The 10511-nt window shown below is 47.6% G+C and overlaps 2 long non-coding RNA genes across 3 annotated transcripts; both read right to left on the bottom strand.

Moving 5' to 3' along the window:
• Nucleotides 1-458: 458 nt before the first annotated feature.
• Nucleotides 459-3369, bottom strand: LOC148378194 (uncharacterized). Of its 2 annotated transcripts, none has more exons than XR_015856120.1 (5): nt 2825-3369; nt 2601-2647; nt 2400-2477; nt 665-835; nt 459-541 (listed from the first exon to the last, which is right to left on the bottom strand). It is a non-coding gene; the product is annotated as an uncharacterized LOC148378194 (long non-coding RNA). The 2 variants fall into 2 exon arrangements; XR_015856121.1 differs by having other exon boundaries at nt 2601-2643.
• A 3275-nt stretch (nt 3370-6644) lies between these two features.
• Nucleotides 6645-8304, bottom strand: LOC148378193 (uncharacterized). The gene is made up of 4 exons (XR_015856116.1): nt 7296-8304; nt 7141-7211; nt 6900-7004; nt 6645-6768 (listed from the first exon to the last, which is right to left on the bottom strand). It is a non-coding gene; the product is annotated as an uncharacterized LOC148378193 (long non-coding RNA).
• Between the last annotated feature and the right edge of the window lie 2207 nt (nt 8305-10511).

Below are 10511 nucleotides of genomic sequence, written 5' to 3'. Positions count from 1 at the left end.
TTTTATGTGACCTGGTACGGCGAGGTTTACTGGTGAGACATGCGTAGGCCCGTGCCTTCCGTTGCCTTCTATCTAACCGACAGGGTCGGCGGACCCTTTGGGGAAGGTTTAGCGAGTAAAACTCAAAATACCTAACCCTAACCCTAACCCTAACCCTGTTAGACATTATTTGTCTGATAATCTACCAAATCTTTGAATTGAAGAATTTGTGATTTAATTAATAGCTTGTTCAGGGTAATCAGACTTGTATATAATTCTAATGGCCTTCTTTTGAAAACTATTCTGAATTACAACTTTGGATCTTATATTACTTTGCAACAATCTACTCCGTGACAGATTAGGCAGTATAATCACATATGTTAACTTCAGTGCCCACACTGTATTTATTTATGGTTATTTGTTAAATCAAGTACTGTTAGACATGAAATAGGAAGTGTTTAACATAAATGTTATGGCTACTCACCATTGTAGCTCGCTCCTGGTCAATGATACGAGCCTCTTCTTGCAGTGGAAAACTTGCAGCCAACAAACACCGTGGAACCTAAAGGAATGAAATTAAACATTAACATTTCGCCTCGACCAATTTTCACACGTACAACGCAACGCGGCTACACTTCTGCTATTACAAACGTAAATCTCCTTAAACACAATGAGTGTTACTTACCGTGTACGCTCTAGACGGTCCAGTTGCAAGCAGAAAATAAAGATATTTCTGTTGATAATCGTCGCTGCTCAGTGGCTCACGGCCATCGCGCCAACAGATTTGAATTTTGGCGGAGGTTCGGGCAATTACGTCATATCCGCGGCATTTGACTGCGACGTAATACCCGCTTATCTGAAACGGCAGTTAAAAGTAGAGTTACATCAAGTTTTCTTGGAACCTAAACGAATGAAAGAAAACTATCATTTGGCCACAACCAACATTCACAGATGCAACACAACGTGCGGGGTTGAGGTTAAAGATTGAGTGAAGGGCCCTCGTTTTAAACTACTGTTTTGAAAAGGAGTGGGAACAAGTAAGACGTATTTAATTTATTTAATGGGAAGTAGTAAGACTTATTAAATTTATTTAATCTACTTTTCTTCCCAGGCAAAATTTGATGTGCTGCAATTCCAAATTTCCAAAGTGAATGAAGGAATGAAGTCCTTTAAATTATGATTTTGTATAAATACTAGGCATTAACACAAAATCGACGGCACAAAATGGGCAGACTTTACTTGTTTGAAAAGGACTGGTTACAAGACAGACTTTTTTAATTTATTTAATGGGAAGAAGACTTATTTAGTTTAATTGATCTATTTTTGTTCCCTGCCAAAATTCGATTTGCTGCAATTCCAAATTTCCAAAGTGAATGAAGGAAAGAAGTCGTTTAAATTATGATTTTGTTTAAATACTAGGCATAGACACAAAATCTACGGCACAAAATGGGCAGACTTTACTTGTTTGAAGAGGACTGGTTACAAGACAGACTTTTCTGATTTATTTAATGGGAAGAGGACTTATTTAGTTTATTTAATCTATTTTTGTTCCCTGGCAAAATTGGATTTGCTGAAATTGTATTTTGCCAAATCTCGATTTGAGACCTGATAGGAAGTATTAAACGCTTAGTTAAATCAATACAAGTTGGTAATAAGAGCGAGTAATGTTGGTTGAACCGATGAATGAAGGTTGAAAGCAATTTAAATTATGACTTTGTATAAATACTAGATATTAACAGAACATCTACTGCGCAAAATGGGCAGAGTTTACTTGTTTGAGAAGGAGTGGCTTATTCAAAACTAAGATTTATGTAATCTGTTTGTTCCCAGGCAAAATTGGATGTGATGCAATTCCAAATTTCACCACATGATGGTGCCCAATTTTGACTTCATAGGACATATTAAACACTTAGCTTGTTATTATGTTCAAGGTAATCAGATTTGTTTATCATTCTAATGGCCTCTTCAAAACTATTCTGGATTACTACTTTGGATCTATTCTACATTACTTGGCAACAACATACTCTGTAACAGATTAGGCAGTATAATCACATATGTTAACTTGAGAGTGCCCACACTCAATCTACTTATCGTGATGTGTTAAATCAATTACTGTTAGACATTATTTGTCTGATAATCTACCAAATCTTTGAATTGAAGAATTTGTGATTTAATTAATAGCTTGTTCAGGGTAATCAGACTTGTATATAATTCTAATGGCCTTCTTTTGAAAACTATTCTGAATTACAACTTTGGATCTTATATTACTTTGCAACAATCTACTCGGTGACAGATTAGGCAGTATAATCACATATGTTAACTTCAGTGCCCACACTGTATTTATTTATGGTTATTTGTTAAATCAAGTACTGTTAGACATGAAATAGGAAGTGTTTAACATAAATGTTATGGCTACTCACCATTGTAGCTCGCTCCTGGTCAATGATATGAGCCTCTTCTTGCAGTGGAAAACTTGCAGCCAACAAACACCGTGGAACCTAAAGGAATGAAATTAAACATTAACATTTCGCCCGGACCAACATTCACACGTACAACGCAACGCGGCTACACTTCTGCTATTACAAACGTAAATCTCCTTAAACACAACGAGTGTTACTTACCGTGTACGCTCTAGGCAAAATTGGATGTGATGCAATTCCAAATCTATCTGAAACGGCAGTTAAAAGTAGAGTTACATCAAGTTTTCTTTTTTAATCAACACAATCATTTACAACCGTTGACCAGAAAGAATCGTCGAAATTCAACGTCCCCCACAAACGCCACGCTCACTCGCTTTTCAGGGCAACAAAAGTACTTCTTTTTAAAAACGATGAGTTGTACTTACCGTGTACGCTCTGGACGGTCCAGTTGCAAGCAGAAAATAAAACTATTTCTCTTGTTAGTCGTATGTTACCATCCGCTGTGTCTTTGTCAACATCGCCGCCATTTTCCTACTTCCTGCTGCGAGCCACGCCCACGGATTTAAATTTGGGCGGAAGCTCTTTCCATTGGCGTCGTTTTCGCGTATAGCAAATCCGATTGGTTGGGAAGGGGGCACGGTTATGCAGCCGAGGGGGTCCTGTGATCGGTGGGATGTAAAGTAGGCGTCGACGTCACGTCCGCGTCACGTGACCACGACGTGGCAGACTCATATAGCAACCGCTGTTTTGTTTAGTAGACTTACAGTTGTTATGCATTGACATAATGGCGCACACACCAAATAGATTTAAATAAATTAAATAATTCTTCTGCCCACTCTCTTTTAAACAAGTTAACTCTCCCCGCGGATTTGAATTCCGGCGAAAGTTACGCCCATCGACGTCACGTATGTCACGTGACCACGACGTGGCAGATGTCATATAGCAACCGCTGTTTTGTTTAGTAGATTTACAGTTGTTATGCATTGGCATAATGGTGTGCACTCAAAATAGATTTAAATAAATTAAATATTTCTTCTGCCTACTCCCTTTTAAACAAGTTAACTCTGCCCACGTCCATTGACGTCTTGTCTGCGTCACGTGACCACGACGTAGCGACGTCATATAGTAACCGCTGTTTTGACCAGTAGACTTAGTTATTATGCGTTGACATAATGGCGCACTGGTTAGCATGGCCACCTCTTAAGCATGATGATGCGGGTTCGACGCCTGATCAATGTTAGCATGGAGTGAGCTGAAGTGCATGGCGCTGAAGATTTGAATCTTTGAAATGCGCTGAGGTCTGACATATCAGGCAGAATGGTTTGCCATCACGTTCAACAAAAAATAGAAACTTTCCCACTCTGATTAAAACGTCCTGTGTTCATCTACGTATTTTCGTTTTGCTGTGCATCTTTTCCCTGCCATTTCGAGAGCCCAATTGACACTCATAGTTTAAAGAAATGTGTTTGCCCATCCTACTTTGTGGAATTTCACCACATGCGCTTTTGACCAAAATACCAAATTGAACTCAAGTGAAGCCAACACGCACAACCCCCCCCCCCCCCCCCCCCCCCCCCAACACACACACACAAATGTTGATATGAACATAAAAGAGCCGCATGCGGTTCGGGAGTTGCGGCTTGGCCAAACCTGTACTATACAACTTTATTTGTATAAAATTTTCACAACAGCTGTCACACAAACAAAGCGGGAAAAACCGAAGACGTGCGTGTTCCGCCCACGCTGGATTTATTTGCACCTTTGAAAAGACACCGTATTGCCGCAGATGTGGCAAAGAGTACTTTTGGGCATCTGAGACGGAAGGATGTCCAAAGCATCACGTCACCTGCTCTGGTAGGCATGGTGGTGGGACGTTGAGGTCAACCGCTTTGGGGTTGGCTGACTCTTTGATCGCAGGATGCCACACACTTGAAGACAGAAGCAGAAAAGCAGAGCTAAATGCAAAATGTACTCACCGGTGACTCCAATTTTTTTCCCCCCTGAAGAAACAGCTGGACGGGTGGCCCCGGCTGGCCAGTGGGACTCTTGTTATTCTGACCCTTTTTAGTGCGCGTTTGGGGCAACAACCGTTTTTTGTGGCGCTCTCTTCTGGTTCAAAAGTGCCCTGCATGTGAATTTGCTTTTCCTGCCTTCTGATTGGATGAGCGCCGGTGTGACGCGGTGCCTCTGTCACCGTGGCGGGGGGTATACGTTGGCATCGGAGCGTCTGCCAACGTCTGAGACCGGCTGGCAGTGTATCGGAGGTGTCGAGTGCGGTGCCGCTGGAGCTCACTCACCAGCTGGTGTTAGGGCCACAGAATGAAGGCCAAGGAGAAGAATAGAAAGAGAAACAGAAACTTCTCCTCCAATTGTTTGATTTGTCTCTTCTGAGCTTCGATGAATTCTTTCAGCTCTTTGTTCCTCTAGGACGGACAAATGGAAAGTGGCATTCAAAAGCCAGTAAGCGTGCAAGTAAGTGCCGGGCTGGCTTTGGGCCCTTACCTGTTGCGCGCTGTGCAGCAGATCCATTCTCTCTTGGAGGATGCAAGCGTCGCGCTCCCTCAACTCGCACATCAGGGCTCGCTTCCATTGGTCCACGGCGCTCCTAAGCTCTTCTCTCTGATCCGCCGTCAGCACGTCATTCACGCCAGCGTGGCTGGCTTTTTCGCCGTCCGTGGCGGGGCAGTCCCGCTGCGGTAGCGCCTCGTACAACATGGCCTCCAGCTCCAGGATCCTCTGGGCCGCAATCCTCGTCCATCAGTGGTCCGGCGGGAGATTTGAGGGCGGCTTACCTTATGAGCCTGGTCCATGGAACACTTCCTGAAGTCCAACTCTTCATCCAGGTAGCCCTTCTGCTTGCAGAACATATCCTAGCACAGCTCAAGGTCAGAATTGTTGGGGCACATTGCCGGAGTTCCCCTTGGCTGATGTCGCGTGTCTGTCTACCTTCTCACTTTCAATGTCCAACATCTTCTGTTGAAGTGCTGACTTGGTCACTTTGATGTATTCTAACCACTGAGGAAAGGCTGCTGTCACATAAGCAGAATGCGAGAGCGTGCGTGGACGTGCGCGTTACCTTCTCGGCTAGGGTGAGAAGGGTCCTGGCGTGAATCACGACCACCTGCTCCTCGTTGGTGAGATTCTGCAAGAGCCCAAAGGCACAGCGTCAACAAGCTTCTTTCAGCGCAAAGCCTTCCAAAAGTCACATTTGAGCCGCCGAGTCTCGTGGACTGCGAACATAAGGAGTTCGACATACACTTACGGCGTTATAGCCCAGGATGTCCAGCTTCTTCATCAGATCACTGATGACGATGTCCGGGGGAAAGGCGCAAGGAGCAATGTAAGGTGTTCTGGGACCTCGGGTTAAGGTTAGGGTTGCGAGGGACGCCTTACGTACGCTCACGCCCTCGGCCTCGCAGTAGATCTGCAAAGGGCTGAGGCCGTCTGGGAAACGGACTTGCAGAAACTTCAAGACGGGGGAGCGCCACTCCCTCTCCTGAAAGGCAGAGGCATGCATCCGTCCGTCCGTCCGTCCGTCCGTCCGTCACATCTCTGGCCTCAACACGCTTGTGCGAGTCTTCCCACCTCCAGCTCCAGGATGCGGAACTCAAGCAGTTCGTTTTGGTCTCGGATATCCTGGATGTGCTCTTTCAGACGCGCTTCTTCCGCCTCCATCCGCCTGACCTGAAAAGACAGTCAGACCTCATCTGCGGGGCTTCCCGACAGGTGTGACGCCAAGCGACTCCGCCCAGCGCCTTTCTTTCCGTCACCTTTTCGGCCAACTGCTGATTGCTCTGACGCAGCAGCTGCTTCTCCTCCACCCACTTGACATTCTAGAAGAGACAAACGCGTGGACAGCTTTGGAATGTTGTGTCATTTTCATCCACAAATTCTTTGGTTGACTGGAAAATGACATTTGCTTTTCTCCGCATTTTCCCAGCCACGTTCGGGGGGGGGGGGGGGGGGGGGGGGTTGGTCCAGTAATGCCAGACGGATGAGTGACTGAAGAATGTAGCTATTTTGTCTGAGAAAAAGGTGTGCTCATTGATGAGCTTACCTGTCCTTGTTGCTTCAGCGCTGACTCCAGATCTGCTACTCTGCTTTGATAGTGACCCATTTCTACCATCAGCTTTTCTCTGGTCTGAAAGGAGGAGGAGGGAGGCTCCTCCTCCTCCTTTCAGACCAGAGAACACCCGAGGCTGGGTGAGAACGGGGAGGCTGCGACCCGGCCGGGGGTTGCGGGAAGGGGCGCCACCTTGATCTCCTTCTCGGCGTCGTAGTCCCCTTTCGCTGGTCTGGGCTAGCAGAGCGTAGGCTCGTTGCAGCGCTTGATATTCTTGCGTCAGCTGGCGGTAGCGAAGCTCCGCCTCTTCATGCACACACCAATAGTACCAGAATCAGTCAGACCGGCGACAAAGCACCCGCGACGCAAAGACGAGTCCGATTCCAGGCTGAAGAGGAATGTTTGGTGCCAATACGCTGGCAGAAATGGCGGGCTACCTCTTCGGGTTCCGTGTCGGGGGTTCTGTCGGTGTGAAAAGACAAGGACGATCCGTCCGAGTCCACCAACACGTCTTCGTCGTAGCCGTAAAATGTTTCGATGACCTGCGGGCGCGGAAGCAAACATCTCTCTGAACAAACTGAAGCGACACCTCACGATGAATCGACGAGAGGAACGATAGCGAGAAAAAGGCCATTTCATCTTGCGCAACACCAAGCAGCCGCAAACAAACAGACTCACCTTACAGGACCTCACGCTTTGTTCCTCCTCAGAGATTCTCGACGTCGGTATCGTAGCAGCAAATCTCTCTCCTGTCGACACAAATAATCCGCCTTTGAGATTCTTTGGATGCAAAGGGAACGAACGGCTCCGGCGCAGAAACAAACGCGACTCACAATGACATTTCTGACATGAGCTCCTGTCTCCAGAGCCTGAAAAACACGTCACCGGCGATGATTGGAGGGACGCTCGTCTTTTCCAAAAGTGACAACTACAGGGTGTGTCAGGGTTTTCCAGATTATCTTTATCGTATCATTGTGTTGCTTTGACTTTGACTGCGACCTGTAATAAATAATATTATTTATCCCTTATTTATCCCTATCGCTTATCCCTTCCTACACAAAGTCGTAAAACACCCCTTGCTATGTTTTGACTAGAGGTCAAGGGCTTCCTCTATTCAATCCACTCTTACACCCACCCTGTTTCTCTTAATTAAAATGCTCGTGCAGGAGCCGAGAGTCAGACTTCATTCGTACAACGGATGGACTCTCCACCTGCAGGTGTCCAAAAGAACTTACTTGTCTCCCGTGTGGTTCTTGCAAAATAAGTTGGAGCGAGCGCAACTCTAACAGGGTGCATTTTGCCACTAGCTGCCTACGGACAATGACGTCGCGCTCGCGGCTCATGGTTGACGGGCTGAGCAGCCGGGCAAGTCCGTCGTTTTCAGCGCACAGCGAGTGGCAAAGGCGCTGACAAAACGGGAGCTTTGAGCTGCTGAAAACGGCAAAACAAGTCTAAAGCGTGTTCAAACGCGTGCGCACAATGCTCCTGCTTGAAAGGTCGGAATTTAAGGGGCCAATTTTTTGGATGGCGGCCGCCGGCCAAGCTTTGGACGGAAAAGGTTTCCTGGCGACAGCGAGCGAGCGCGGCGCTGCCGTACGTGCACCGAGTCGCCTGCCTGAAGACCTTGGACAAGTCGTCGATGATGTGCCGCTGCTCCACAACTTGAAGGAACTCCATTTCACCGTCCTGCTGGCCGCAACCGCGGTCCAGGTCATTGAGCGAACTAGGCCTTCTCTGTGGAACACAAATGCAGTGGACTCTGTTGGCACGCCGCCGTTGTCCGCGTCGACTTACCAAGCTTGCCATCTCCTCGTTCTCCTGGGTGACAAAGCGCACTTTGTTTTCAAGGCGACACAGCACCAGCGAGAGTTCTTCATTCTTCCTGCTCAGGCGTTTGTTTTTGTACAGGAGTGGCAGAAACTGGCTTTCTGTTTCTCTCAGTCGCTTTAGCTGCAAGCATGAAGTGCGGGATGTGAAAGACGCACAACACGCGGGCCAGAACGTATCCATTCCTTTTGCATCGGTTTGAACGGAATCGTGGCTTTGGCTCCCAATAAAAGACATCTACCAGGCAACCGACTCGCCGCGCCGCTCAACTAATAAGCAAGCGCAATGGGTGCCTCGCTGGATGGCGCGCATCAAACGTAGCGCAAACCTTCAAGCGTGCCGTCAATAAATTACCAGTTCATTGCGCTCTTCAGAAAGCAGGGCGTTTCGATCCTCCAGTTTCCTGATGACTGCGCTGAGCTCAGCGATTTTCAGATGAAACCGTCGCGTGTCCCGATCCTCCTGAGACTGAAAACGCCCCGCAACACACACACACAAGCACTCGTTCAAAGTTCAAAACTGTTTTTGTGCTACCTTCCTCCAGCAACGAACTAAGTCATGCGTACTGCAAGTGTGTGATGAGGTGGCTTACGCAATGAAGAGGATTGCTAGTAGCGGCGTTGACCCCACTTCCAGGGTAGTTTAGGCCCGCCCTTTGGGAATCCCTCAGGGCAGCGATCTGCTGCTCGGCAGCCTGAGTCTGCAGCTGAAGGCGGTGGACGTGGCCGGCCCCAGGGCTTCATCCAAAACACTAACCGCTCTGTCTTTCAGCTTGATCTCATCCGTCTGGATGTACAAACGGGGAGCGCTCAGGCAGGCGGGCAAACTCATTTGCCAGAATTGTGACAAAAACAAAGAGAGCAACCGGCCAATTTTTTTCTGGAATCGACTAGAACACCTTTGCTGTGACAAAAGCGAAGCGAGCAACCGGACATTTTCTTCTTGTGAAATAGAATAGAATAGAATGCCTTAGGTGTCATTGCACTGCAGGTATACAACGAAATTGGGAACATAGCCACGCACCGCGCATCTGATCAGTCCTACCAGTCGGCGGATCTCCCTCTCGCAGTCTCTCTTGGTTCGGCTCAGCTCCTCCCGATGCTGGTGATGAGCCGATCGGAGCTCGGCCGCTCGGGACTGCCAGGCCTGCTGGGCCGCTGCCAGGGCTTCTTCCGCGCTCCTGGTGGAGGCGACACCGCTCGGTCTCCCGACACCGCCGCGTCTCCTCCACCTCCGCCAGCAAAGCGCCCCCCCTCCTCACCTGAGCAGACATTGCGCCACACCGGGCCGTTGAGACCGCAACGGAGCGCCGCGACGCTTACTGGGGACAAGCTACACAATACGGTAGCGGCCGCATCGAAGCCCGACGTGGCGTGCGGATAGTCAGACACGGATAGAGCGGATCACCTTGTCCATGGAGCCGTCCCTCAGGCTGAGGACCAAGGCATTCAGTCGCTGGATCTCTCCATCTTTGATTTTGATCACTCTCATCAGCTCCATTTCATGCTGCCGCAGTAATGTCTCCCTGGTAATGGCTAACTCTTTCTGCTTCTCCTCATGGAGTTTGCTTTTGAGTTCCGTCATGGCGGCGGTGGCACGGTGGTGCTCCGCCCGCAGGTCCTGACTTCTCTCTCTCTCCAGACAGCTGACCTGACATGACTTAGACTTAGACAAACTTTATTGTCATCTTGTCTGCACATGGTGCATACAAAACGAAATTCCGTTGCATACGTCTTACAACAAAGTAGTGATATTGCAGTTGAATAGAAGTAACATATCCTATGAAAATATATATATATACATATATATATATATTAAAAATAAGTATAAAGTGCAGCAGTGATAATTATGCAATAGTGCAAGTAGGCAAAACAGTATTCAAGAGTGTGCAGAGGAATGTTAAACCATGTATTAAACTTCTATTTAAAGGGTTTATACAAGTTCAGTAAAGTTGGTAGTGCGAGATAGTGCAAGATAGAGGTCCGTAGTGTCATAAAGTACAGTTCTGTGAATGTGTGATGCAGAGTTCAGTTTAGAGCTCAACAGTTCTAGTGTTCAACAGTCTGATGACAGCAGGGAAAAAGCTGTTGCAGAACCTGGTGGACCTGCAGCGGATGCTGCAAACCTCTTCCCAGAGGGCAGCAGGGAGAACAGTCCATGGTGGGGGTGTGATGGGTCATTGATGATGTTACGGGCACGGGACATGCAGCGCTGAGATGAAA

Source organism: Syngnathus floridae, unplaced genomic scaffold, assembly GCF_059516105.1.
Source record: "Syngnathus floridae isolate MCC-2025c unplaced genomic scaffold, RoL_Sflo_1.0 HiC_scaffold_59, whole genome shotgun sequence".
NCBI classification, from domain to species: domain Eukaryota; kingdom Metazoa; phylum Chordata; class Actinopteri; order Syngnathiformes; family Syngnathidae; genus Syngnathus; species Syngnathus floridae.
Note: the sequence above shows the minus strand (reverse complement) of the source record. Positions and strands in the feature narration are given on the sequence as shown.